At 43.0% G+C, this 18,545-nt stretch overlaps 1 protein-coding gene across 4 annotated transcripts in view; it reads left to right on the plus strand.

Moving 5' to 3' along the window:
• The first annotated feature begins 6,797 nt into the window (after positions 1–6,797).
• The window catches only part of RASGRP3 (RAS guanyl releasing protein 3), a 46,056-nt gene continuing 34,308 nt past the window's right edge, over positions 6,798–18,545 (plus strand). For 2 of the 4 annotated variants that reach the window (XM_033144497.1, XM_033144503.1), the window contains exons 1-2: positions 8,159–8,451; positions 9,875–9,971. The gene's annotated coding sequence lies outside the window, so the exon portion shown is untranslated. Of the gene's footprint in view, positions 6,892–8,157; positions 8,452–9,874; positions 9,972–18,545 lie in introns of those variants that run through there. The other 2 variants (XM_033144499.1, XM_033144501.1) reach the window with 2 other exon arrangements.

Genomic DNA, 18,545 nt, shown 5'->3' on the forward strand with positions numbered 1-18,545 from the left:
CTACCTATCTGTAAATAAAATTTTAAGTGTGTTTTAAGTGCACTGTACAAATGTGAAACTAGATAGTGATTGTGAGCTTATGGCAAATTCAATATATTTTTTAAAACTTTTTTTTATAAAGCATTTTCGCAGTGTTTTTTATGTGCGTCTAGATTCCACCACAGTCTCCAAATTTGGCTGGCTTTTTCGCTCTGAACAGATCTCTGTATGAATAAACCATATTCTAAGAATTAGCTCTCATAAAGAGATATCTGGGCCGTTATGTATTATTAAGATTATTTTGTCATCTCCTAGGCTGATCAAGCTTTTTAGAGCATGGGTGTCTAGACTGCTTTGGCCCAAAGACTGTGTTACAAAGTACCCCTAAAATCCAGCTTCTGCTATAAGAATGGTAGCCTGCACATGAGAAGGGAAGCTCTGCTTTTACCTGGAGAGACATAGAGGGAGCCTCCCTTTTCCCTTTGAGCAAGCTTTGTTGCAACACTTCCCTCTAAATCCAGATTGCTGTAAATCTTTGCCATCCTTCCTTATCACTTGTAGATTTACAAAAGAGCATCAGATTCCTTCAGGGAAGTGTTTAAAAAAGAGTTTATCACCTAAAATCCCACTTCGCTTTGTACTCACTTGCTTCACATGGCCAAAAAAAAAAACCTATTGAAAAAATAGAAAGTGTCTCCAAGAGGAGTGATTAGAGCCGGCAAAATTGCACTTACAATTTTGATATTCTGCATGCACACTCCAGGCGCTCTCAGTGTGTTCTGCCTTCCCAAGTGAACTTGGCCTGCCGTGACTTTCCTGTTTCTTTTTATATCACACATTAGTTGCTGCTCGGTGATCACTGCAGCTGCAGGTTCCTGACCCAGAAGGGCTTGAAATTATTATGTATGCTTTTTCTTGGCAGTCAAGCCATTCTCCACACCGCCTGTAAATGTTACCAAAAATAATGCAAACACAGATTCAGGATGAGAATTTGGGAAGGGAATTGCAGTAATGCAATTAAGGAAACACAGACTGATGCCGTCAATAATGCACTAACTTCAATAAAATGTCCATTGGTTTTTGTTTTGTTTTGTTTTTTTACCACCGGATTATTTGCAGTTCATTGTCTGAAATGCCTCTGCTAAGAAATATTCATTTTGGCGGGAGGGTCAGGGTGGCACACATTATGGTTTCTCCGGCTTGCAAATGGAACCCAAAGGTTGGCAACCTTTGTATAATACAAGCTGTGTAGGTATGAACTAAGTCATAGTTCAGGGAGCTGCATGTGCAACTTGTTTGTAATCAATGAGACAGCTCTAGTTTTAATGGTGTAACTGCCATCTACACAGATGGACGTGTTCAGAACGGAGCATGTATTGTTATTCAATCCAATCAATCAATGATTTTACTGTATTTGCATGCCTCCTTTCCCAAAGTTAAAACCATGTTCAAGGCTGCTTATAGCATATTAAAAATTTATGTAATTACAAGCATAACAAAAGTAGCCAAACAATAAATAAAACATCAAAAAGTATGCAAGCAAACTGAAGTATTTCCACATAAATCATAAGATTTAAAAGAAAGATAGAAAAGAAAGAAAGGAAAGTCAATAGCAGCAGCAACCCCCACAACAAAAACCCCCCTAAACTATATCCCAGCCCAAAAGTCTGTTCAGCAGCCTGTTCAGCTTTTGTTGCTCCAGTCTCCATCATGCAGAAGGAAATAGCATAATTCTCTTGGGCTATACTGAGCAATGGTGCCTACCCCAATCTGAGCCTAGGCTGCTATAACTCTGGGCAGAAGCCATGGAGAAGAGACTGGGGTGAAGAAGGAGGAGGAGGGGGAAGAAAAGACAGAAAGAGTGAGTGAGAACACAACTTGAAAAAAAAGAGACAATGCATGTATTTTTGTAAACTAAAAAATCTTATTCAGCAGGTCCTAATCACACTTCTTCTTTATGCAGTTTAATCAGGTTCTTAACCTATGATCCCTAGCTCATGTGTGACTCACCAAAAGCTGTCATCACAGCCCTTGCTCATGCCATCACCCAGAGGTGACTCATATGTGGGCCAGTCATTATGGATGAAAGGTAGGGAGGCGGGAACAACAGCCCAACTTCCACACTACTGAGAGACATTTACACATTCCATTCAATGAGTGTATGATATGTGTATCTTCGTGCACAAATAGCTGTGCTGTACACTGTTATTCACATGTACCGTTGAACAAGTGTTCAGTTTTTGTACCTGTGCATACAATAGCTGAGCTGTACATAAACACTTGTACATATGTAGAGGCATCTGTGTTCAGTAGATCATGTGCAAGAAACCTCTGCAATTCACGTTCAAACAGAGCAGGAGCAGGAGCAGGAGCACATGAAGCAGAGTAGGGGCTGGCATCATATCTCCAGGCAAGCACTGAACATAGACATATCTGATAAGCAACCTGTACATGGGAGCAGCTGTTTGCATATAGGGGCTGCACAACATCGGGACACATAGTTGTGTGCAACCCAATCATGGGGAGACCTTTCATACCACACCTGTAGGGTGGTGTCCTTTTCAGGTGTCCTTATCAGAGGCAGGGCTAGCCCAGGGCCATGGTGTTGAAGGGTGAGGTCAAGAACGCATGGGCACCTGAAGGAGCGTCTTCATCCTCAAGAAGTGTGCATGCACACAAAAGCTCATACAAAGAACAAACTTAGTTGGTCTCTAAGGTGCTACTGGAAGGAATATTTTTTTATTTTGTTTTGACTATGGCAGACCAACACAGCTACCTACCTGTAACTTCATCCTCATTGTTCAGCCTGGACATTCAGGTCCAGCTCCAAAGGCCTTCTGGTGAGAAGTGAGGTTACAGGCAGAGGACCTTCTTAGTAGTAGCACCTGCCCTGTGGAACACCTTTCCGTCAAATATAAGAGATAAACAATTATATGACCTTCGATAGACATGTGAAGGCAGCCCTGTATTGGGAAGCTTTCAATGTCTGATATTTTGCTCTGTTCTTTTATATTCTGTTGGAAGCTGCCCAGGGTGGCTGGGACAACCAGTCAGATGGGCAGGGTACAATAAAGTTGTTGTTGTTGTTGTTGTTGTTGTTGTTGTTGTTGTTGTTGTTGTTGTTGTGAGCCCTACATCCAAGTAATGCTAATGCGTGACTACAGCTCTTGGCTGACTGTGACCAGAGGGTAGCGCAACCGGTTCAGGCACTCTGGGCACCACATTGCAGGGGTTGCCACAACAATGTTGTGGAACAAATAGCAAGAAACAGGGGGCGCCGAATTGTAGTGTTGCACAGGGTGCCACTGAATTTGAGAGCCCAAAGTCCACCACTGCTGTGACTCTTATGTTCATGTAAGGGTGCAGTTCTAACCCCACTTACCAGGGGAGGAAGCCTCACTGAATTCAGTACAGCTTACTTCTGAGTAGACATGGTTAGGCTTGAACCATAAGCCATATAAATGCTATTATCAAGTGTGGCTCTGACAGTTACTTGCTCTGTGCAAGTGTCTGGCCGTGTTTCCAACACCTTTTTGATATAGAACTCCTAAGTCACTGGTGAAAAGCACTGAGAGTAAATGGGTTCTATTGCTTGTTTTGCTGCAGACGGGAATGTTTTTAAAATAGCCACACAGTTTGAGAGGATTTCCTCCTGATGACATCAGGCAGCATCACTGGCTGATATCCTGTGCAAAGTCTCTTCCCCACCCCCTGCATTCCTTAGCATTTGTTAGATATGTTTGACTAAAGCACAAGGGAGGGTGGAGGTGCTCTGAAAGCCACATGAGTCTAAACCAGAATGGAAGTTGTGTCAAGGATTTCCCCTCTTCTGACACTCCCTCACTCCAGGCCCAGATTTCTCAAGGGACCCTCCTCAGATTGGATAAGTAAATGCCCCCTCAAAGGAGGGCAGATTCATTTATTTAATGTTTTCACTTTAAATTTATTTTTATTGACTATCTCAAAGGACACTTAACAACAGAAGAAAACTAAATATCAAAAAGCAGTTACACCATTTGCAGGTAACTGGAAAGAGGTAAGCAGATAGGTCACGAAGAGTCGGACACGACTGAACAACAACAACAAAGCAGATAGCTAGGTGGAGAATAGAAGCTGTGTTAAGTAAATGCTAACAGTTTTGCTTCTTTTTTTGGTGTAGACTATTCTGCAGTTGATCTGTGTACAATGTAATCAGAAATATGAGGCCCCCCCCAAGAGTATAGCAATCTGGCTCTTGTGTCTCAGTGTCTTTGTTATCAATAAAGGAAATAAAATATTGCAACTCTCCATGCAAGCATCAGCCTTAGGGGGGGGGGACCTCTCATTGGTACCAAAAGGATTTCACTCTCTCTCACACACACACCCAACCAGTGCTAATTGCCATGTTGTGAGGTGGGTATTTTTTACCAAAATTGCAGCTGGGGAGGGAATTCTTAAACCTCCCCTCCTTGAAATGAGTGCTGCCGATGACAAATGCACCTGGCATTTGATTTTTTTAAAATCCCAAATCTGATTGCTAATCACACTATTGACGTAATATGTAGCCAGCCTTTATTAGAAGGAAGAAGGGGCAACTACTATCTCACTACACAAAAATGGGCTATAGTGTAGGTTGGCCATGTGCCTCGTTTTACAGAGGACAGCCCTCTATTTGAAGGGTGGTCTGGTCCAATAACAGATTAAAGATAAATAACCATAATAAGGGAGAAAGGGGGCCTTGAAGTTGCATATCAACCGTCATGCCATGGAAAGCTGACTGAACAGACACACAAGTCACGAGTAGCCACACTCATTGCCATTGTAGCAAGAGGTATTTCTTAAATACCGGTATTATTTCTAAATACGCATCCATACAAACAAATGAGCATATGCAAATATTATGAGTAGCTGCACATAATGGGCATCATTAACACTGCAAAACTTAAATGTCTATCCTATTTTTCTTTACTTCTTTCTGCTTTGCAAGAAACCTTTGCACTGAGATCAGTGCTAGAGACAGACTCAAATAATTTCTGGCTTTTACAATTTCAAGGAAGAGCAAATTGGCTGCTCTGTTCCTGTATATATAGCCTTTGATACAACTTAAGATCTTTTTGCACAATCTATCCTGATTAAGTTTGCGTAACATCCCCCACATCCTATTTTAAGGCTATCATAATCTATACCCATTGGCTTTTTAACTTGCCTTTCTTTCCCCGCTCCATGCCATTTTAATTTAATGCTTAACATCTGCTGGGTTAAGAATTTTGCTTAATTGTTTGTGGCCATTTGGTTAGACCTAAATAAGTATATTGTCCAGTAGTTAGGTCTTATTTTTGTTTTTCCTAATGGGACAATTTTTTTCAAGTTTTTTCTTTCTTCTTTTACCGTGATATAAGTAAAAAAAAACCTGCTCCTTTCCCTTATGGGGTACCCAAGAGCCCATATAGAGTTCATTTGTAGGTTCTCTATTGGTAGGAGAAAATAACAGAGACCAACCAGAGAATATTGAGAAGCGAAGCAGCCAGTAAGCCTGATCTTTATTAACTGTTGCAACAGGGTGCTCTCTCACACGCAGGAGAGAGGAGGAGGATCCAGAGCCATGCGTGCAAGCCCTTATATAGACATTTTAAATTGCCTGCCCCGGAGTCCAACACCACCCCCAGAAACATCATACATACATCACAGAAAAGGTGGTCTACAACAGAAATCTGAGTGTGTTGTTTATCGCCTGTCTGGTAAGTTACCTCATTGCATTATCTGGGTTTTGGCCACTCTTTTGTTATTATAATTACTTAATTCCTGAATCTGGGATGCGGGTGGCACTGTGGTCTAAACCACAGAGCCTAGGGCTTGCCAATTGGAAGGTTGGCGGTTCGAATCCCCGCAACGGTGTGAGCTCCTGTTGCTCGGTCCCAGCTCCTGCCCACCTAGCAGTTCAAAAGCACATCAAAGTGCAAGTAGATGAATAGGTACCGCTCCGGCAGGAAGGTAAACGGTGTTTCCATGCACTGCTCTGGTTCGCCAGAAGTGGCTTAGTCATGCTGGCCACATGACCCAGAAGCTGTCTGTGGACAAAAGCAGGCTTCCTCGGCCTATAGAGCAAGATGAGCGCCGCAACCCCAGAGTCGTCCGTGACTGGACCTAATGGTCAGGGAACAGGGTACCTTCACCTTTACCTTTAATTCCTGAATCTAGGTCACAGGTCACAAGCTCACACCCTGTTCATATCTTGAATGTGCCCTTAAGAAAGGATTTGAGAGGAAAGAGACAATGGGGAGGTTTCTCACTTTGACCTTGCAGAGAAATTTGTTCAAGATCTTTTCTGTGGGGCCTCAGAAATGTGGTTCATACAGTTATTAATATATATATATATATATATATATATATATATATATATATATATATATATATATATATATATATATATATCTCCTTAAAATGCTTATAACAACCGCATTCCCTTTCTTATTCTTCAGGCCAGGGAGAAATCCCTTATCTATAACCCACCCACCCAGTTTTCCTGGTTATCTTATCAGGAGTGGAGTCACCCAGAGCTAAATTTAGGGAGGCCAGGTGGAAAAGCAGACAGGGATCCTGCCATGGGCGTAGCCAGAATTTTTGTGGGGGGGGGGCAGGCCTTTTGTTAGGGGGGGATGATAACCCTCAGTTTGCAATGTATTTTTATTGAATTTTATTGATGGGGGGGGCAGCTCCCCCGCCCTGCCTCCCCTTGGCTATGCCCATGGATCCTGCACCTTTAAGAGTTGCATAGGGGGGGGGGGAATCAGCAGCTGTGGCTTGCATAAGCCAGCCACATGTCCTCAGAAACTTGCTTGCAGGGGTCCTGGTGAGAAGAGGTTTGGACAAGAGAGGAAGTAGAAGAGAACGCAATCCTGCAGATCAGAGGCTGAAGCGTGAAGGTGCATCCAGGTGGGTAGCTCCTAGCTAATACAATCCAATTATTGGTCTTCCTGTCGCCAGGTTTGTGGTAGCCATTGATTGAATAAGGCTAGCAGTGACCATTAACCACGATGGCTATGCACTCCTTCAATGTTGTAGTGTAGGCAATACGTCTTTGAATACTAGTCACTGGAACTTCCAAGTGGGGAGAGCGCTACTGCACTCTGTTCCTGCTTGTGGGCTTTCTATAGGAAATCTGGTTGTTAGAGCAGTATGTTAGACTAGATGGGCCTTTGACTTGATCTAGTAGGGCTCTTCTTTTGTTCTTAATTGCAACGGACTTCTCACACTTTGTGTATACAACCTTTTGGGTTTCATCCACATTGGTATTTAAGGCTTTGGACCAATGGTTCCACACTGTGCATTCTGCTGAATTGTCTAAAGCAGAATTCATCAGTGGGAGGAGATGTATAGGCTTCAGGTACCTAAGCAGTGGGCCTGACCCCCATTCTCTCTCCCCTTTAGATGTTAAAATGGAAACACAAAAAGTGGAAGTTCGCAGTGAACTACATATTCACATCTCTGATCTGTGCCTGGCAGTGCTTTTGGCAAATGGCACTGTGCTATATAAAGTAGCTATCTCTGCATGTGCAGAATCAGATATCGGATTCTGTGGCTAGAAGAATAGGACCAATTGGGCAGAACTGAGCAAGGCTGTAAGCCCTGCTGCATAACTGGTTATGCTGGTGTTAATGGTTGTCTAGGTGACCTAGAGACCATCTAGTTGTGAGTCCTGCAAGTGCTGGCCTTGGCTGGCTTCCTGGTCTATTTCAACCTGGCCTGTCCTCAGTAGACAGACCCCTGACTAACTCCATTGACAAAAGACTGCTGTTGCATGTGCCTACAATGCTTTGCATACCTGTAGGGCAGTCCTAATTTTTTTTTTTGTTAGCTTGCTAGTGTGGATTTTAAATACTACATTGAATATACTGATAGGTTTATTTTAATTAAAGCTGTTATACTGTATTTCTTTCTTGCTCTTATTGGCACCCACTTTGAGCGTATCTTGGAAAAGCAGCATATAAATAACTTTTGATGATAATTGGAAGCTCCATGCAAAACCCACGAATGTTGTTTTGGTTGTGTAAAATACAAGCGTGTAATATAAGTTGTTTGGAAGTTTCATTTCATATTATGGCAAGCCTGGGGGAGGTCTCTCCTCAGCTTGTCCTGCATTTCCTGCCTGCCTTTGCTGCTGCTATAGGTTGTGCTAGGGAAGCCCTATTAATAGTACAAGAAGAGGAAAAAGCTCTTTGGAGGCAGGAAAACCAAGTCAGGAAAGAATAGGAGGAAGTGTGGCTGCCATTTCGCCAAACAATTTGGAAGGCACTGAGCCTCCAAACTTGCAAGCTTTGCCATTGTTGCAGGGAATGTGATCTGAGCACAATTCCTTTGTTTGTCCTTCAGAAATATTCAAAAGAGGGCCTTGAATGAGAAGGGTGATGGAATGAAGAAACCCCTTAGCTGTTCAACATTATAGAGAGCGGAAAGGAGGAGAAAGACCTCCACATCAATTACACTCACACAGAGGTAAGTGTCCTCATCTGCATTTCAGAGTTTGTTTGTTTGTTGGCTTAACAGAGAGATGAAAGTAACTCTAAGGTCTGGATAACTAATTACTAAATAAGGTCACTGTTTTAGATTTCAGTATACCTATTTTATAGGGGAAGAGAGATTGTAGAAGGGTAATTGCTCTTGCTCTTGGTTACAGTCAAGCCTAAACATCATTAAAAAATTAAGTGTGTTGTAAGACCATTGTTGTGTACCTCACAATAACTACAGAAATATTATCAACACAGGTCAATTAATTTTAGTGTGAGAGGGCCCATTTAATTGTTTATAACCATAAATCAATGGATAACATTGGTCAGCCAGAAATATAGCTGCTCCCGTGAAAGAATCACACGTCATCTGCAATGAGGAAAGCATCTACTGTGCTGTCCTCTCTGAAAGGCACTGATGCCTCTAAAACAACAACATATATACTCCAGCTCTCTTTTAATTTGTGGTGTATGACCCTGGTAAGTCAATGATTTGCCCCTATTTTACTTCTTGGTGATGATTTTTTGGGGTCATCAATGGTTCACTGTCTACCTCTCACCCCAACTGCTCTAGATTTCTTCATTTTACAGTTCCCTCCTGAGATCTCTAGGAGTTAAATCTAGGAGTGCTTCATTTTTCACCATGGCTACCTCAGAATAAAATCTCTGAGATTATGCAGACCTACTCAGGAGCAAATCCTTTCTGACATTAGTGTGCTACAGACTGTGCAGGGATAGGGAACCTTTTTTAAGCCTGAAGGCTGGATTCCTATCTGGGCAACTTTCTGAGGGCCACTTTATGGTGGTTGGTGAGGTAAGAGGCAAATGTGAGTGGAACAAATGTAAAATTTACCTGTGTACAGTGGTTTAGTTTTACTCACACTCACTTGCTCATCTCTATCCTCCATCCAGTCAAGCAAGAAGAGGCATTATCAGGGTTCAAAGACAAAATATTTGTGATATGGAGCAGAGCCAGTGAGGGATGCAGCCTGGGAAGAGGGTTTGTGGTGAGGAGAGATTTCTGAGGACCTGATAGAGAGACCTAGAGAGCCACATTCAGCCCCCAGGCCACCCCTCTGTTATACAGACAGAACAGGAGTCCACCAATTAGTTCTCAGAGAGCAGGGAAATAACTTCTATTTCCTCAAGCCATGCAACTAGAAAAAAAGCTATCTCAAATAAGTTACTACCCCTTTCAGTAGTTCTGAAGCTAGAAGGGGAGCGTTTTTAAAAGCCAGGAAAAACAAAGAGGAAGTAAACAGGAAGGAATGGCCAGAAGAAATGAGCAACTTTAGGGGGTGTCTGGTGCTGCATAAAATGTGGTGACCCATCTCTGGCATGCAAAATGGTCCTTACCAGGTAGCCCCTTAACAAGATAGCTCATCTGTTTTCATTCTTACTCTTCTTGTTAGGCTTCGTATTCTCTGTTTAATCATGATGCACTTTTGGGTGGAGGTTTGCTTTTCCCTCTGAGAAACCAATCTGAGAAACCATCTCTCGAAGTTGAAGGTAGGAAAATTATTTCATATTACTGGGTACTCCTTAAAAAGAGAGGGACACACACAAACCGGAGCTGTGCTACCCAGCTGTAATGTCTCAATTTAAAGGTGTGTTTTTTTTCACCTCAGGTTTTGTACGATCACATGATGGTTGCTGTGGCGTCTAGTAGCAAAAATGAGTGTGTATGAATGGGAAATGAGGCCATCTGGTATATTGTAAGAACCGGTGGTAGGGCAGAAGCAGGGAATCCTGCCGTAAGTGGAGCCGGAGCCAGTGACAGAGCCACTGGTGATATAATAATAGCTGGGAGCTTTTGGAAAACTCACTTGACAAGGCATGAAAGTGGAACCCTTCCCCTGTTGGTTGTTCTCAGCATCTGGAGTTCAGAAGCAGACACTTCTGAACATGGATGCCTCATTTATCCAACATGGATTATAACCAGTGCCAGAGCTACCTCAGTGTATTGTCAGGCAATGTTTCATAGCTAAAGGAAGATCAGGCAAATTACAGCCTCACATGCCATTCTCTCAGGCAGGTTTCCGAAGAAGAAAAAATGAGGCTTTTTAATGGAAACCAGCATGCACACATACTGGCCAGGACCGAAAGAACCACATCAGTTCCATATGCTCAAGGCATTTGTTTGGGTTAGTAGTTCTGAAACAGCAGCTCCCTGAATTGCACGGCAAGGTTTTGAAACCGAGAGGTGCTTAAAAGCCCTTAAGATATGGTAGCGGTTCTGTCATTCAAAGTGAAAAAAAGAGGAGAAAAGGAACAAAACTCACTAGGGAGGCCCCAGCTCTTGGCTGCATCTCAGACAGCTCTTTGGATCCCAGCCTGTGAGTTTCAGCTGACAGCAAAGTAGAACTGTTTGGTTTCTTCATTCCAGATGCGTATCTCGTCTTGTGCCTGACTAGGAGGTAGTCTCATGACCTTAAAGAGGGGATTACATAGGGAGTTGAACAATAAAAAGATTCAGTGCCATCCCCATGCTATGGCAAACGTTATGACTATTTGCCATTTTTTACTGAATCATGTGACTAATATGGTTTTCCTAAAGTAGCAGATGATGTATTTTTTTACACACACACACACATTGGTGTGTTTTGGACTTGTCGTCGTACTGTTAGACATTAGTTGCCTGTTGCAATATATGCCTGATGGCAGATAAAGAACGGAAAATATGGGTGCTTCTCTGACCTGTCCTAGTGGGATATTGGCCTGCTTGAAGTCTGCTGTTGTCAAGGCAACGCTTTGGGAATTACCAGTAGCCTTCTGTCCTGGCCTCTGTCAGTGGTAGCTGAGGCCAAGGTATAGGATGGTGATGCTTTCTAGTGGGCTGGTCCTGTGAGGTTCTGAGCTGTGAGTACAATAAGGCCTCAGGCTGCCTGGCCTCTGGCCCCTTCAGGATGACTTAGGCCTGAGGTTGCATTATGAGCTAATTTTAGGTTTGAAGTCTTGTAATGAAATGATGATGATATTTTTAACCTGACTTAGTTTTAGGTCACTTCACTTATTTATTAGTTGAATCCTGTTTTTCCTTTGAAAACTTGCACAAATGCTCTCAGGATGCACAGATACAAAAAAATCACCATAGGAAAGTATTTGTTCTAAAATGTTTTCCTGCTAATATAAATACACCAACATTTATTCAAGCCCTGTAATCATAGGGCATTTTTAGAGTCAATATACTATTCCTAAATGTCTTACTAGTTTATGTGTATAGCACATATAGCGCCCTAAGCCACTAAGACAAAAAGCTGTGATTTGAAAGCATGAGTGTTAATTATGGCATTGGTAACAGAGACAGAATATAGCAAACCGCTTTTGAGCCTGGAGGATAGTAGACACCTTTGATAGACACCTTCATCAATTTGCCTAATCCTCTTTAAAGTCAGCTAAGCTAGTGGTCATCGCCATGGCTTCTTCCACATATTAATTACTCACTTTGTGAAAAGTCAGCTCCCCATTAGGGAGGGGCTTCTTTGTGGGCAGGAGCAGGGTCTCCATAGCGACCCTGGAGTGGGCAGAGGTTAGCTGCCCATGTCAGCAGGGTCCCTGGCCGTGTCTCCTTCAGCCCAACCAATTGGGACGTGGGTGGCACTGTGGTCTAAACCACAGAGCCTAGGGCTTGCTGATCAGAAGGTTGGCGGTTCAAATCCCTGCGACGGGAGTTGTTCGGTCCCAGCTCCTGCCCACCTAGCAGTTCGAAAGCACATCAAAGTGCAAGTAGATAAATAGGTACCACTCCGGCAGGAAGGTAAACGGTGTTACCGTGTGGCTTAGTCATGCTGGCCACATGACCTGGAAGCTGTCTGTGGACAAACGCCGGCTCCTTCGGCCTATAGAGCAAGATGAGCACCGCAACCCCAGAGTTGTCCGCAACTGGACCTAACGGTCAGGGGTACCTTTACCTTTACTTTAGGGGCGTGGCTTCGTCCGTTTAAATGTTGGCGCAGCCAGGGATGCTGCTTTTTCTGCTTCCAGTCGTCGGATCTCCCAGCCCACCCACCCTCTTTTATGTGGTTCGACTATGACCTTGCTATGACTTATGTCGGTTGCCTGGTTGTTGGGGCCGGGTAGGAATTTTTCCACTCGGCGTAATTGGCTCTAGCCACGTGGTTTTCGCCTACCTAGTAGCAATCGTCACAACTTTGTGAGGTTAGGCATTGAGTAAGCCTTTTATGGGAGGGGAGGTTGTTGCCTCAGCCTGCCCCTACACAGTAAGGGTATCCCGTTAAAGGGATCCAGGGGTGTGGTTCCTGTTGGAAGCCTGGGCATGGGCTAGGGCCAAGACACATCCCTAACGGTGACCCTGGGGGCGGGGGCTCATTTGATGTGCATCAGAGGGCTCCCACCTTCTGGTTGTTAACCCCTCAAAGAGACTTCCTGCGGGTGTGCAGGAGTCAGGTTATAGTCTTGCTTCACCCAATTGCGTAAGCCAATACCGCTCACATCTGTAACCAATAAAGTTGTGGCCTTATTTATCCCATTAACCCAATATACTTGTTTTCGTGTGTTTTATTCCAGGGAAGCTTGGGGTCCGGGTCCTTGCCACGCAAAGTCATTTTGTTTGTCCATCCTGAATATTCTGTCAAATCAGTTTCATTTTATCAACCTGAGAGGGAGGGGAAAGACCCTGATCTACTTTCTATACCCATGTGTTCTTTTAGAAACCTCTATTGTGTTGTCTTTTTTATTGTAGCAGGTCCTTGTAAGGGATTTGCTCCTGCCCTTTGGCCATTTTAGATACCCTTTTCTGCACCTTTTGCAGTGCTGCAATATCATTTTTGAGACAAAACTAACTACCCCTGCCCTGGTCTCTCTGGATGAAAAAAGGTCCTTTTATGCTGTAGCTGGCAACAGTAATACATAGATTAACAAGTTCAGAAACGGCAAGAGGGCTTAATGTGAAAGGAAATAAACATGTTTATCTTTAAGAGTGGTGGAAAAGATTTCTTGGCTGTATCCATACATAAATGTCTCATGACAATAGATTATGAATTGGAATGGGAATGGGAGCAAGGCGGGAATAAAAGGCCCTTTCTTCTAACGGTCTGACATTGTTTATGTGGAATTTTAATCATGCTACACTTGATGAACTGTGGGACCCACCTGACTTAGGAAATGACATGAGCTCTTTTTCCATGTTGGTTGAGCAGACTAGTAATATATTAAACCTCTTTTCCACTTAAACGCCAAGGACTTACACTGCATGGTGTGGTTAGAAAATCCCTCCAGTTGTGGATTGAATCAGCTAGGTGCTTGCCTGTCACAAGACTGCAGAGGCTGTGATGGTGCATGTATGTGTTTACATGTTCCTTTGTAATGCTGGGCTGTCTCGTGCAATATGGCCGTGACATGGGTGCTTGTGGAAAGACTTTAGTGGGGCAGTGATTCCATGCAGGAGCATCTGTGAGCACTCCATATCACCTAGTCCTCATCACCATGAAAGGCTAGGGACATGAGGACAAGCCACATGGGAGGGACTCTTTTAACGCTCATTATTTATTTTTTTGAAAAATGCCTCTCTTTCCAAGTTTGTCTTTCACAACAAGGCTTAATACTTGGATATATTCAACATTGCATTGCAAAACCAGTGTTAAAAATACAGGTAGGTAGCCGTGTTGGTCTGTCATAGTCAAAACAAAATAAAAAATAAAAACAATTCCTTCCAGTAGCACCTTAGAGACCAACACGAAAGCTCATACCAAGTACAAACTTAGTTGGTCTCTAAGGTGCTACTGGAAGGAATTGTTTTTATTTTTTATTTTGTTTTGATAGTGTTAAAAATGTTTGTTGTAGTTAGTGTGTATATAGCATAATAACCAGAGAAAGAAAGAATCCTGAGGAATAATTGCATGTACAGATTATTCGTATTGGGAGTCGATTCACATGAAATAAATTGCTATGCAGAGCCTCTGCTGTATTTTTTTAAAACCTTGGGTTGTATCTAACTGTTGCATTTCGTAACAGCATGTAAATATATTCAAAGGCCCTTTTTGCACCAGGTGATGGTGGTGATAGCAATAATTATTAATAATAATGGAATATAGTAGTCTCAGACAGCTTTCTCGTGGCAACCCCATTGCGAACATCAGTCCTAACTTAAGTGCTGGATCTAGACCTATACAGTTTGGCTCACAAGCCTGATCCTTTTCTGCACCCCTAGTCAGGGCCGGATTTAGGTTTGATGAGGCCCTAAGCTACTGAAGGTAATGGGGCCATTTATATGTCCAGCTGTCCTTTGTCAACAACAACATTGTTTCTGTTTTTTGTGTTGAATATATGCTATATGGTAATTTATGGACCTAAACGGTGTTGCTGTATGTAGGTTTTATTTTATTTGTTTTGGGGGGGGGGCCCAAGAGAGGGGCCCTAAGCTATGCTTGTTTAGCTTATACATAAATCTGGCATTGCCCCTAGTCTATGACCTGACCGGTTAGACATATTGGTGACTGCAGCAGACTGGGAGCATGGACTTCCAAGAATGAAATCTCTCAGAAAGAACACAATCCTGCTGGAGATTTCAAGACTTTCAGCATTCACTTAAATCTGGGTATGTGGAAGAGCAATATAGCAAAGGAAACCTCTGGGTTGTTAGCTCTTGATGAGCAAACAACTGAGATTTATTTTTAGGTCTCACGTTATCCTTTAACATTGCATCTTCACACTGTTGTAATTTGCTCTGGAACCTCATGGTGAAGGACAGATAGGAAAATGTAATAATAATAATAATAATAATAATAATAATAATAATAATAATAATAATAATAATAATAATAAATTCCCCAAAGAGGTAAATGGGGGAAAGGCATGTGAAGCCCTTGGCCATCCTCTAGAGTTAAAACCTTTGTTTTGTTGAATTCAGACTTTATCACCAGACCCTGCATATGATGGTAGCAGACATTTCACGCTGCCCGAGTTTACTGCCCCAGGGCTGCCATATCTGCAGAAAGTTTTACTTTCCATCATGTCCTCCAGATGCCTTTAAGCTCAGCCACTTAATGTGAGAGCTGCTGATTTATTTATAGCTGGCATCTTAATCACACTTGGATATTTTTAAAATGTCCTGCCTGGTGATACTGGAGCTGCTTTCATTAACTCCTATTTCCATCAAAGCCCTATTGCGTGATGTATGGACCAGTGAGGTAGATCAGCCAATCTGGCAGCAGCTTTTCCTTTGAGCAAATATAATTTAAAACAAAAAAGTAAACAAACAAAAACGCTATTGGGTGAGAGTAGAGCACAAGGACCAATTTTTTTTTTTTTTTTTTTTTTTTAAAAAGGCACGCTCCTTAAGGACAACTTCTGGGTTAAGAATAATGTGCACTTTGGTTGCAGGACTCATGGTGGATGAGTTCATAGTAACCCAAATATACATTAACCTCCCAAAAAGCCCTTTTTGATGGTTGATGGCCCTCCTGAATAACTGGGGAAGGGCCCTCCTGAGGAGAGGACATAATTGCTTTTTTGCATTGGGTTTGGATCTTAAAGTAAATCCTCTGTGCCCAGTCACAATTATTAATATTTACTAAATTTGTATACCACTTTTCATCCATAGATCTCAGGGCAGTTCACAGCACATTGTTCAGGGCAGAGCCAGCTCCAGGTCTGAAGGGGCCCTGGGTAATATGCCCTTTTGTGGAGGGGCCTGGGCTGTGGTGGGCTCATTTGACCGTGGTTGCACTGCTCCAAGCAGTGGTGGGTAGATGGGTCTAGCCACCCTCTTAACTTCCTACGACACCCCAGAGTAATGCTTGCTCAGGGGGTAATGTAGAGAAATTAAAAAGGTGGCCAGATCCAGCTGCCTGGTGCTGCTGATAGAGCCACCTCTCATACCCCACCCCAAGGGGCAGACATCAGCTGGATCTGCCAGGTTTCGGGGCCCTGGAAGTTATCCAAGGGTGCCAGGTGAAAATGCCAGCTCTGGTTTAAGAAGCCCCCTTATCTTTCAGAGGATAGACAGAGGAGAAAATGGAAAACTTCTATTCCATGAATTTCTTAGGATCCAAGCCAGCATCTTTATTGCGTTCTTTAATATAGCCCACATATATAGGACTTTGTGGGGGAAATGTCAAGGGGAGCAGTTTTTCTCAAGAAACCTCCTGAGACTCTCTAGTGCCAACCACTTCAACTAAAAGTGCTAAAAGACTGAGATGGCTTTAAGCACTTTAAAGGGTTGCTAGTTTTCAGATATCTCTGGATGGGAGGAGAGGTGCGATTTCAGGAAAGGAAAGGTTTGTCAAGGTCCAAGGCCCACTCAGTCAAGGTTAAGGTGCAAGAAACCAGAGTATTTTAAGAACATTTCTTGCATTTCCCCCTTATTTACACTGCATCATAAAAACAGTAACTCTGCTAGCCCAAAACATTTGATCTCCCCCTATTACTGGTATCCTTCAAGGCTAAGAAATTAATGTGCTTGACACACACAGTTTATATATACCGGTAATCCCATGTATCTAGTGAGTGTCTCTTTAAGAGACATGCCTGGTCAGTAATAGAATCTCCTCCTGGGTGTGGTTCCCTCCATAGCTTATAGCTGGGCCCTAATGCTAACCTATGTAGTAAGTCCCAGCTGCTCTGCCAAGTTGTTGATTTGTTGTTCACAAATAAAAACAGCTTTTGAGGTTTTCCTGACTTCTGCTGCTTACTGGCAGACCCAGAGCAAGGTTTCCAAGCACAGTGAGTACCCTTCCCAAACTCTCAAGGTACTACAATGTATAGTGCTCATTGCTAGCCAGAGGAATAGGTATTCCAGTAATCATATGGATGAAGCAATTGTACCAAGAAGTCTCACTGCAAAGTTCCCTTTTAAGAACATAGTTTAATTATGTAAGCTTGAGTAGCCTTAGGCTTGTAAGGAATGTATATCTATAATTCTTACCAGGTGGTGTCTAGCCTAAACAGATACCTTCAAGAAATAGGCAGAAAAAATAGGGTCAGGAGAACGTAATACAGTGTTAGAGCCAGAGATGACAATATCACAAATTAGGTTTTTCTTTGTCCCATTCTCATGAAAGGTTTCTGCTCTTTGGGGTTCACCAAGACAGTTGCTTTCCAGAACCTGAGAGCATAACTAAAGGCATATCCACACCGTATTTTTAAAGCACATTCAACAAACATTAAATGTATAGTGTGGATGTGCCTTGAGGCTGTTGTGGAAATGTCCCAAGGAATGATAATAACTTTCCTCCACCCATTCTGGGGCAGACTTGAGATTTCTTTCCATCTTAGAATAATAGAATTGTAGAACTGTAGAGTTGGAAGGGACCCCAAAGGTTATGTAGTCCAACCCTCTGCAATGCAGATGAGTTGGGGTGTTGTTGTTGTTCAGTCCTTCAGTCGTGTCCAACTCTTCGTGACCCCATGGACCAGAGCATGCCAGGCACCCCTATCCTCCACTGCCTCCTGCAGTTTGGCCAAACTCATGCTAGTTGCTTCGAGAACACTGTCCAACCATCTCATTCTCTGTCGTCCCCTTCTCCTTGTGCCCTCCATCTTTCCCAACATCAGGGTCTTTTCCAGGGAGTCTTCTCTTCTCATGAGGTGGCCAAAGTACTCAAACCCCACCCTTCCATGATGCTGCAGGGGCTTCTAGGGCACACTCATAAACTTGTACCAACATAGTAGGCATTCCTTGAATTATGCTGCCCCAAGCATCTTCCTATTCTACCTGTATGGCCATGCTAGCTCTGCTTAGAAAACCTTCCCTCCAGCCTTTTACCAACATCAAGTTAGGTTGTGCTGCCCTCTGCAGCTTGAGTGGGTCAAGGAGGCCCAGAAGATGCTGTGTAAATTGACTTTATCAAGTCAAGCTCCAGGTGCAAGACTTTGAGATGGGGCAAGAGGGCAAATAAACAGCACAGCGGCACCCATGGCCACTAATGCTTCCTGTTCTGGAATTGGGCCATTAGCTTTGGTTTCTCTTGGCAGTCAAACAGTGGCATTTGATTCTATGTGTTAGGCAGATGTACCGTATTTTTCCATGTATAAGATGCACCCATGTATAAGACACCCCCTATTTTGGGGGACTCCAAATTAAGAAAACCTCCATGTATAAGACAAGCCCCAATTTTAAACCTA

The sequence above is a fragment of the Lacerta agilis genome, chromosome 3 (assembly GCF_009819535.1).
Source record: "Lacerta agilis isolate rLacAgi1 chromosome 3, rLacAgi1.pri, whole genome shotgun sequence".
In the NCBI taxonomy this organism is placed as follows: domain Eukaryota; kingdom Metazoa; phylum Chordata; class Lepidosauria; order Squamata; family Lacertidae; genus Lacerta; species Lacerta agilis.